Genomic DNA, 10,934 nt, shown 5'->3' on the forward strand with positions numbered 1-10,934 from the left:
TTTTGAAAATTTATTGTTAGTTCCTTATTATTACAAAAGTCTGCCAACTTACTGAGGGCTCTTCTAAGGGACAAGTACTGTATTGTCCACCAGATGGCAGGCTGACACCTAAGAAACAGTGAACACAGGCTGAGCAGCAAGGTAAGGTTTCTTTCCATACTGAAATGAGTATTTTTCAACCCCCGCCCAAAACATCTCAGTCCTGTGGCAGCTGAAAGATGAATGAGTTTTTATTCTAGCCTGTAAGTTGTCAAAGGCTCCTATTTATTTTTTGCTATTCCACAATAATATGGCTACTCCTTTGGAGTTTCTTGAAGCCTTTTAGGGATTTCACACTATACACAGGAGCGTGGGTTTCCAGGTCTGCCCTGATCACGGGCAGTGAAGGGGGGGGGGGTTGGGGTTTCCAGGTTGGGAAGCTCCAGGAGATTTTGGGATGGAGTTTGGGGAGGATAGAGCCTCAGTGGGGTACAATGCCATAGAGTCCACCCTCCAAAGCATCCATTTGCTCCAGAGGAATTTATCTCTCTAGTCTGAAAATGAGCTGTAATTCTGGGGCAACCCCATGTCCACCTGGAGGCTGACATCCCTACCTGCAACAGGACCTATCAGGAATCCAAATCACCATGTTTAGACTTTTAATCCACACATTTGACAGTTAAAGAGCTATAATCCTATACAGATTTAATCCAGTCTAAACCCCAATCTTAATAGAGTTGCAAACAGGCTTGGAGAAGTGTCCTGCCCTTTAATGGAGGCTTGATGTGTGGAATCGGGCAGCTGAAGCTTCTCATAATAAAGAAAAATTATTATGCCTTATGTCCTTTATATAAACATCACGGTCCTTGAAAAAGATTAATTTGAAATGGGTAAATTACTACAGTCCCGTGGGACTACTGATAGTGTTACTGACAAAGTACTGTCTGATTGTAAACCTGCACTATGTATTGTTTGGGTGAAATATATTTTTCATTATATTTGATACCAATATTTAGACAACAATATTGAAAAATATAAAAAGAAAAAGAATAAAGCATAAATTTGTTTTACCATAAACATGTATTTATTGTAAAGGTAAAGGTTCCCTTGCTCGAAAGCCAGTTGAATCCGACTCTAGGGTTGCGGTGCTCATCTCCGTTTCAAAGCCAAAGAGCCAGAGCTGTCCGAAGACGTTACTGTGGTCATGTGGCCGGCATGACTAAACACCAAGGTGCACGGAACGCTGTTACCTTCCCACTGAAGTGGTACCTATTTATCTACTTGATATATATATCAAGTGATATATATTTAAATATGTGTTCCTAACACTGTGACCCTCAGTTTCTGTATTAACATCCAGGTAGAGCCTGGAGATTTGCAAATACTACTGATCTCCACACATTACAGAGATCAGTTCCTCTGGGGAAAATGGCTGGTTTGGGTGAAGGAGAGCTTCACCCAACTGGTGAGAGCCAGTTTGGTGTAGTGGTTAAGTGCATGGACTCTAATCTGGAAGAACCGGGTTTGATTCCCCACTCCTCCAGTTGCACCTGGCTGGATGACCTTGGGCAAGCCCTAGTTCTGTCAGAGCTGTTCTCTCAAGGACAGTTCTAGAAAGAGCTCTCTCAGCTCCACCTACCTCACAGGGCGTCTGTTGTGGGGAGGGGAAGGGAAAGGAGTTTGTAAACCGCTCTGAGACTCTGAGTGAAGGGCGGGGTATAAATCCAATCTCCTCCTACTACTACTTCTTCTTCATGGCATTTTACGCTGCTGAGGCCCTCCCCTCCCCCAAACCCTGCCTTTCCCAGGATCCACCCCCAAATCTCCAGGAATTTCCCATTCCTGAATTGGCAACTCCACAGTTTATGGCCATTAAGAACATGAGAGATGCCCCACTGGGTCAGACAAATGGACCATCTAGTCCAGCATCCTGTTTCAAACAGTAGCCAACAAGTTGCTCTGGAGGGCCAACACACAGAGCTTACTGTAGGCCCTGATTTTGTGTTCTAGTGCTGGTATTCTGTGGGGTTTTTAAACTCTCAATGCAAGACTTTGTGTTTACAGCTTATAACACTGCCTGTGCCTTCCTGTTTGGGGGGGGCTTTGTTCAAAACACCTTGTGAGGAACCTGCCTTCTGACGACCCCCCCCCCCAAACAGTTAAAATGCACAGGAGAAAATCGTCCTTGTACGTATAAGGCAGTGCTTGACATATTTGGAAATGTTCAGATGGTTCCAGAAACCTAAAGGCTGAATGGGAACCAAACATCAAGAAACATGTCAGGTTGCTACAGCAATCCAAAATGGCCTCTTGAAATCTTGTGAGAACGTCTTGTTCGAAAGGGAAGTTGGGTTTGGTTTTGCTTACCTGGAGGGAGCCCCCCCCCAGGTCTGCAGACTTCTCCCCAGTCTTCATGCTTGACCTTGTTACATGGCTTTCGCTATGCATACATTAGGGATCTCTAGGGAATTATAATCTCTAGAGTCCAGAGATCAGTTTCCCTGGAGAAAATGGTTGCTATGTAAGGTGGACTCTCTGGCACTGGAGGTCTTCCCCTCCCCAAACCCTAGTGTGGTGGCCAGCACTTTGGAATTAGATGTAGTGGAAAAGTGGAAAAGATGCAGTTAAAAGAAGTGATGTGGAGTTGCATCCAAAATCCAGAAACTATCAAATCCCAGCAGAGGTGCATGTTTTAGTTTACCTCCCATTTAAGGCAGAATCTGGTAGCTATCCTAGTCTGATTTTTACTGTACGTGGCTTTCACATGTCCCTAAATGATCCCACATCAGATCAGAACTAGAGGCTTCTGAGCTGACCTATGATGTGGGGAAATGAAATTTGTTTTCCATAAATGTAGATAAAATATAGAATTAGGTGTTGCTGGGTAGGGGTGATTGCATGGTTTTACTGCATGGGGCAGGACACTTCCCCCATCCCAGCACTGGTTCCTGAACTGGGAGGCTGGCCTCAGAAGTGGGGGTGGGTATACCCCCCCATTAACCTCTGCAGGGAACCCCCTCTAGTGACAATATTCAGGGAGGGGCTTGGGTTGTTCTCTGCTTTCCTTCTTGAATGCAAATTGTACTGCTGTTGAAGATGCTATTATACTTTTTAAGTGTCTTGGCTTCCCAAGAGAGTCAGTTTGGTGTAGTGGTTAAGTGCATGGACTCTAATCTGGGAGAACCGGGTTTGATTCCCCACTCCTCCATTTACACCTGGCTGGATGACCTTGGGCAAGCCGTAGTTCTGAAAAGAGATGTTCTTGAAAAAGAGCAGTTTCTGTCAAGAGCTCTCTCAGACCCACCTATCCCACAGGGTGTCTGTTGTGGGGAGGGGAAGGGAAAGCAGTTTGTAAGCCGCTCTGAGACACCTTTGGGTAGTGAAGGGTGGGGTATAAATCCAATCTCTTCTTCTCTTCTTCTTCTTCCCGTTAGTGCCCCCCCAAGTTTCAACTATCCTGCTTATAGCCTTCCCATGGTCCTACTGCCCCTCCCTTCCACTGGTTTTGCTTACCTGGAGGGACCTGGAGAGCCAGTTTGGTGTAGTGGTTAGGACCACGGGGGTCTAATCTGAGAGAACCGGATTTGAGTCCCCACTCTTCCACATGCAACTGCTGGTGTGACCCTGGGTCAGTCACAAGTTCTTTCAGAGCTATTCTCTGAGAAGCAGTTTTTGAAAGAGCTCTCTCAGCCTTACCTACTTCACAGGGTGTCTGTTGTGAGGAGGGGAAGGGAAAGGAGATTGTAATCTGATCTGAGACTCCTTTGGGTAGTGAAGGGAGGGGTATAAATCCAATCTCCTCCTCCTCCTCCGACCACAAAATGGGAGTCACCTCAGCAGTTGTCTCTTTCTGAGGTTTTTGTGGCTGTCACCTCATCACAGAAATGGAGATGAACCCTGTTATGCTAATGAGCTCCTGCATCTCTTTTTCTATGAAATGACCCCTGCCTCTACCCCATTACTTTTAAAAACACTCCATGGGCACAAGGAAAGGTGTTGGTGGGTGCCATGGTGCCCATGCACACCTTGTTGGGAACTTGTGCCTAGGAAACCCAGCAAACTCTATGGTTTTACCAGAGTTTTGAGGAATTCCTAGAGCATCATGATGACAATCGATACTTCCCCTCCCAGTATCCTGCCCTCAAAAGCTCCTGGGGTTGACGGGGGAGGCCTGGTACCCCTAAATCTTTAAGTTAATATTTGGATTTTCTCCTCTCTTTGTGTCACTGGACACCATCTGTTAAGATTTGCCTCTCTTTGGAGTATCCTTTCTGAAGGGCACTGACGATCCTATGGCTTTCTTTTTCTATTCTTTTTTTTTGGTAGGGGTATTTGGTTATGGGAGTCCTCTAACAGATATCACTAATTTATAAATCCAGCCAAATGGCATTCAATGTGGTCAAAAATAAGAATCTGAAGAAGAGTTTGTAAAATGTTTTAATAAAATGTTTAATGAACAAAAAAATACAATGAAAATAAATCAGAACATTACAAGGCAGAAGGAAAGAGGCAAGTGGTCTACAAATTCCATGAGAAACCGATTGAGCTAGCTGGCATTTCATGTTTGTAGAACTTCAGAGAAAGGTAAAATCTCAAAGAGAGTTAAACCCTCATCAAACCACTAGCCACATGGGTTGGCAAGCATGCCTTCACTCATAAATTACGTACCTAATGGTTAAGAAAACATAAGCATACAGGTTAAATAATACTGTTAGTCAATTTAAAAAGCCTCTATTATAAATGATAATCTGTAATGACAATCTAAAGTGACAAATATTGACCCAGAAATTAACAATTTTAAAAAGCTTGTGACTTTGAGTTTTCACCTCCTATGGTATAATTTCACATTTTATTTACACTCTTTTGCTTTGCAAAAAAAATACATACTTAAATGAATCTAAAGAAAAGTCATGCTTTATGAATAATTAGGCTAAAGGTGCAACTAAATTGCTTTATTGTTGATTCTTGAAAATTTATTTATGTTATTTATAGTTTGCCTTTCTCACTTGGACTGGAGGCAGATTACACAGAGTGAGTCAAGACAATCGAGAATATGGAACATTAAATAAGCATTAAACAATACTTATGAAAGTGTAATTATTTTGTTTCTTCTGAAAGGCACAGTGTGGTTATTCAGTTGTCCTTCTGCCTGTGGGAGAGAAGAAATGTGGAATAAGAACATGGCCACATAAATAATTGCAGGGAAGATAATCTCAGTATTTGAGTTACCTAACCACAAGAAGCTGCCTTATAGTACATCAGACCACTGTTCTATCAAGATCAGTAATGTCTACTCAGACTGGCAGCTGGGTTCCAAGTAGTAGTCTTTCACATCACCCGCACCTGGAGATGCCAGGGACCGAACCTGGGACCTTCTACAGATGCTCTACCACTGAGCCACCTCCTAATCCGAGTGCGGTTAAGTAACCTGATCTAAATTATTCTTTGTAAAAGTACTGGACAGGTTGTTCTGTTGCTGCTTTGTTATTCCTATAGGGCTGTTGTTTATACATACAAGTTAAATGGATCGTGGCTTTCTACTATTGTTTTATATAAGGCAAAGCTCTAAGCAGCTTTGAAGGTTCCATGAAGCCGTGTTTAGGTAGGCAAACTTGTTTAAAGGAAGAGAACAAAGTTTGAGTCCAGTGGCACCTTTAAGACCAACAAAGTTTTATTCAAAGTATGAGCATTCGTGCGCAAGCACGCTTCTGTCGACCTCCCCTGCAACCTCCAGGTGACGTCATTGCGCTGGGCACGTTGGCATGGACGGGGCTCTTTGGGGGTGGGCTTCCCCCACTGGGTAGATCGGGGCTGGCAAATTGGGGCCCCAAAAGCAGGTCAACCCCCGCCCCTGTGGGGGGAAATGGCAACCCTAACCCACAGGGTTTTCAAGGCAAGAGATGAACAGAGGTGGTCTGTTATTGTCTGTCTTTTCATAGCAACCCTGGACTTCCTTGGTGGTCTCCCGTTCTGGCTGACCCTGGTTAGCTTTTGAGATCTGACAAGAATGAGCTAGCCTGAGCCATCCAGGTTAGGGCCCTGCAGACCTAACCATTCATAAATACCCAAGCTATTTTATTCAAGATGGGCATTTTCCTGAATTGTTCTTACAGGGGTTCCCCGACATTTTGTGAAAACAGCACTAAACCACTCTCTGTCCTGCAGGTCTTCTCTGCTTTTGTGGACATTATAGATGGGATCCTTTCCCCTGTTGAGCAGTTTTTGATTTTCTTAATATCGGCGTGCTTTTAAAGGCACAGAACTATAAACAGACTATAAATAGGTGCCTTAATAAGCTCCCACAAATTCATTTTCATTGTAGATCTTCCACCCACCATCTCACTTATGGAAAGAAAAATAATTTTGACCATGAAATTACCATATAATTTCTGAATCCCTTGCCTATCATCAGCAGGTAGCTGTTTGGGTTCATGTAACTGTAGATAGGATACATCAAAGCACCACGGACACTTGAATGATCCAATCCTAAGGAATGCCCAAATTCGTGTGCAGCTACGAGGAAAAGATTAATTTCTGCAACACAGGGGGGGGAAGATGAGTGAGAACTTCAAGTATATAACAAAAAAGGACATATAGAACCCTGGTATTTCCCTGCAGCGGTTGGGGATGCCAATTCTGGCTTGGGAAATTCCTGGAGATTTGGGGGTTGGGCCTGCGGAGGGCGGAGTTTGGAGAGGGAAGGGAGCCCAGTGGGGTGCCATGCCACGGAGTCCACCCTCCACAGCTGACATTTTTTTTCAGGGGAACAGATTTCTGTAGTCTGGAGATGAATTGTAGCCCCAGGAGAACTCCAGGCCCCAACCGGAGGTTGCCATAAGGAAGAAAACGCTAAGGAAAAACCACCAACAATATGAATGTATTCTGTGCTAAAATGAAAATAAATTTATTAAGCAATAGTCTGTTGCATATTTCTATTTCACACTAATGCATTAATCCTGTATTGAGGCTGGTGGTCACAACCCAACAGTGACTGTTTATAATGTTAGCACGCTCCCAGGCACTACTTCACAACAATAATAGCTCTTGAACATGACAGAATAATACATATGTATGGATGTTACACTGCACCCTCAGACAACATACAGGAAGTGTCCACAGACCTCCCGTGACAAAAGGATGTCGCTGATGTAAGGCAGAAATTTCCTATGCAGCCGTGTGCAGCCGGTGTTACAGCCATATGCATTTCCCAGGTATGCCCACGTTTCAATCTATCTTCCTCTCAGATCAAAGCAGCTGTGCGTATAACTTGGAACCAAATTTCACAGAATGTATTCATAGAATTATTGCAGACCAACAGTTCTCAACTTGGGCCGAATCTGGAGGTTCTCAAAAATAACTGGAGCCCCATGCAGTGTTTGGAACCAGATTTCACAGGATACATTCACAAAATTATTGCAGATCAGCAGTTCTCAGCTTATGTTGAATCAAGTCCCGGAGAAGGACCCCCCCCCCCGGCAGCCAGGTAAAACCTGGCAATCCTGTCTCACTGATCTAAGCCAACTTGTCGCTTTACTCTAAGTTGTGGTCTATGTGGGTGAGAACAAAAGAAAGAAGGTGGAATGCATGTACCATTTTCCAGTTTTATTTATCAGACAATGATCCATCTGGAGGTCACCTCGTTAAGATTAAGACCTCCCTCTCCTTGGTGGGAAGAACTTACATGATACCTAATTGTTCTATCTAATCTAGCTACTATCTGCTTACAATGCCAGAGGGGTGACACTTACAAAAACCCAACAAAAACAATACGTAGTTTGAAGGGAAAATGTGGTTTAAATTAACGTGTAGTAGGGTAAATACCTAATTAACCTCCCTCTCCTTGGTGGGAAGAACTTACGTGATACCTGATTGTTCTATGAAATCTAGCTACTATCTGTTTACAATGCCAGTTTAACCCCTTCATGCCTGAGGGGTGACATTTGCAAAACCCCAACAAAAACAATACGTAGTTTTGGGGGGAAATGTGGTTTAAATTAGCGTGTAGTAGGGTAAATACGTAATTGAACGAATAACAAGACTGTAAATCAGGTTTCAGAGAGGTGACCCAGTACTAGTCCTAACTCCTAGAGAACAGCTTTACCATTGTTGTACTCGGACCACCGTTCATCCTCATCAAAGTGGGCATCTCCCCCGATGCCTGATCCAGGGGCATAAGCATGGGCCAGAACGTTGCCTTTTCCATCAAAAGGAGATCTGTCACCATGGGCTGAATTGAAACAAAAAAAATGATATATTCATTTATGCAATACAGTGCAATACTTCACAGGAGCATTATGTTGATACCATTTGTTCATATGGGACATACAGGGCAGCAGCTGTCAAATTATGTTATTCAGGTGGGTAGCCATGTTGGTTTGAAGCAGCAACACAAAGTTTGAGTCCAGTGGCATCTTTAAGACCAACTAAGTTTTACTCAAGGTCAGTGTTCTCTCTAAGCTGAGTTAGTGTGAGCTAGCTCACAGGTTTTTTTAGCCTCTTTGCTGAGAAAGGAAGGCTCTGGAGCAAACTAATTTATGCAGCAGTCAAATTACTCGCTCACAGCTTTAATACCAGTAGCTCACAACGTAGGATTTTTGCTCACAAGATTCCACAATTTAGAGGGAGCATTGCTCAAGGTATACGCTTTCCGTGTGCAGGTAGACGAGAGCTTATACCTTGATTAAAACTTTGTTGGTCTTAAAGGTGCCACTGGACTCAAATTATGTTATTGTAATAGACTTTTTAAAAATCTAGATATTTTCACAGTCATTTCTTGATGAATTATAGGTGGCGAAGAAATGACTGACGTTTACAGAATGCATTTGTCTAATTGTTTACTTCATTTATACCCCATCTTTTCCCCCAACGGGGACCCAAAACAACTTGCATGCTGTTAGGGGCTTTAATAAAATAAAATGAAAACCTATATTTAGGGTTCCCAACCTTTTTTGAGCCTGAAGGCACCAAAATTGATACTTGAAAAGCCCCGGGAGGGGGACACAAGATTGTGCCTGCAGTGCAGCAACAGGTAATCAGGATTGGGCCCTCACTGCATTTTTTTAAATGGTCAAATGCTTTCCTAAAATGGCAGAAGCGGCCGTGGGTCAAACCCATGGCTGCCGTGACATCTAGTCCGGACCTGAGAGGCCGCGTCCATCAGCCCGCCTAAGACCAGTGATCATTTGGTACCTTCTTTCCCAGTTATTTTAAACTGTAAACTGTTTGGGGTGCGATAACAGAAAGGTGGTACACAAATAAATGCGAATTAAAAAACATAATTGGTTGTGTTTAGTTAGCTACGAAACACCATTCCTCTGCAGGTTCCCGTTAGGATTTTCTGGAACAGATTGGATGATTCTTAAAATACCATGGAGCAAATTTCTTTTAAACCACTGGGAATATTTTAGTTGCAGAATTAGTTTATAAAATAAGTGACAGGCTTGCTGAAGCAGGTCATAAACCAGTTGGGTCGCTTGGCTAAGGCAGAAGAAACTGAAGCTGAATCCAGGCAAGACAGAGGTAAAGCTGGTGGGGAAGGTTGATATTCTAGAGGGACTGAAGCCACTGGTCCTTGATGGCTTTTTCAGAGCAGGTTAAGAACTTGGGAGTACTCATGGATCCTGCCTTGCTGTTTGGTAAACAGCCTGGCATGGTGGCCAGTAGTGCCTTCTATCAGCTGCATCTGATTTGCCAATTTTCTCGTTACTGAGACTCCGCTGATCTGGCCACGCTGATCCATACTTCTGTAACCTCATGACTAGATTACTGCAATGCGCTCCACACGGGGCTGACCTTGAAGACAACCCAGACACTACAACTGGTCCAGAATGTGGCAGCCTGAGTGCTGTCAGGGGCTAGCCACTGGGAACACATGTTGCCTGTACTGAAGCAGCTCTGTTGGCTACCAGTTTGTTTCCAGCGGCTAGTTATGACCTTTAAAGCCCTTCATGACCTGGGACCCGTATATCTGAAGGACTGTCTCCTTCCATATGTCCCTATGAGGCAACTACAGTAATCCGGTAGCCGTCTGTTGGCTATGCCACCACGTAGGGTGGCCCATCTGGCATTTGACCAAAGCCCAGGCCTCGTCCACTGTGGCTCTGACTCTGTGGAATGAAGGGATGAGGGGGATCCTATCCTTGGAGATCTTCAGGAGGCACTGCAAAGCCTGCTTGTTTGCCGGGGGGGTTTGAATGGCAGGCATCTTTCAAGGGGAGAAGGAGGAGAGATTTGGGGTGGCTCAGAGGTTAAGATGCTGAGCTGCAGGACCCGAAGGTCTGTAGCTCGGCAGTTCAAGACCCTAGTGCTGTGTGACAGAGTGAGCTCTCGTCTCTGGCCCCGTCACTTGCCAACCTAGCAGTTCGAAAGCAAGAAATTGCAAGTGGATAAATAGGTACTGCTCCAGTGGGAAGGTAACAGCGTTCCGTGCACCTCAGCGTTTAGTCATGAGGGCCACATGACCACAGAAACGTCTTCGGACAGCGCCGGTTCTTCGGCTTGGAAACAGAGATGAGCACTGTCCCCTAGAGTCAGATTTATCTAGCTTTCGAGCAAGGGAAAACTTTACCTTTACCTTCATTTTATCTTTTTAGCTGGGGATGTTTTAAGCATTATTGTAAACCACCTTGAACCGAGAGGGAAGGCTGGATATAAATGTTGTAATAAATAAATTCACAGAGCTTTACCACGGGATGCAAAACGGATTTCGATATCAGCTGATCTTGTTGTTCTCGTGAATTTCAAGGGACTTGCGCCGCTCCATAGCTTGAATGCCTTTGCTATGGCCGCCTGCACTTTGGCTCTGGGCAGGTCAGGGGTGTAGTTATTAATCCTGTGAGATTAAAAATAGGTTTTAATAATGGTAATAATATTATGGAGGAAACAGCATGGCTTCTTTTGGTATTTAATAAAAGGCTGAAACTCAACCAACCTGTAAGTTAATGATTTCTTGTTCC

The 10,934-nt window shown here is 44.0% G+C and overlaps 1 pseudogene; it reads right to left on the bottom strand.

The window, feature by feature from the left end:
- The window catches only part of LOC107108360, a 25,588-nt pseudogene that overhangs the window by 9,578 nt on the left and 5,076 nt on the right, over positions 1-10,934 (bottom strand).

Source organism: Gekko japonicus, unplaced genomic scaffold (assembly GCF_001447785.1).
Source record: "Gekko japonicus isolate JY-2015 unplaced genomic scaffold, Gekko_japonicus_V1.1 scaffold3051, whole genome shotgun sequence".
Classification (NCBI taxonomy): Eukaryota; Metazoa; Chordata; class Lepidosauria; order Squamata; family Gekkonidae; genus Gekko; species Gekko japonicus.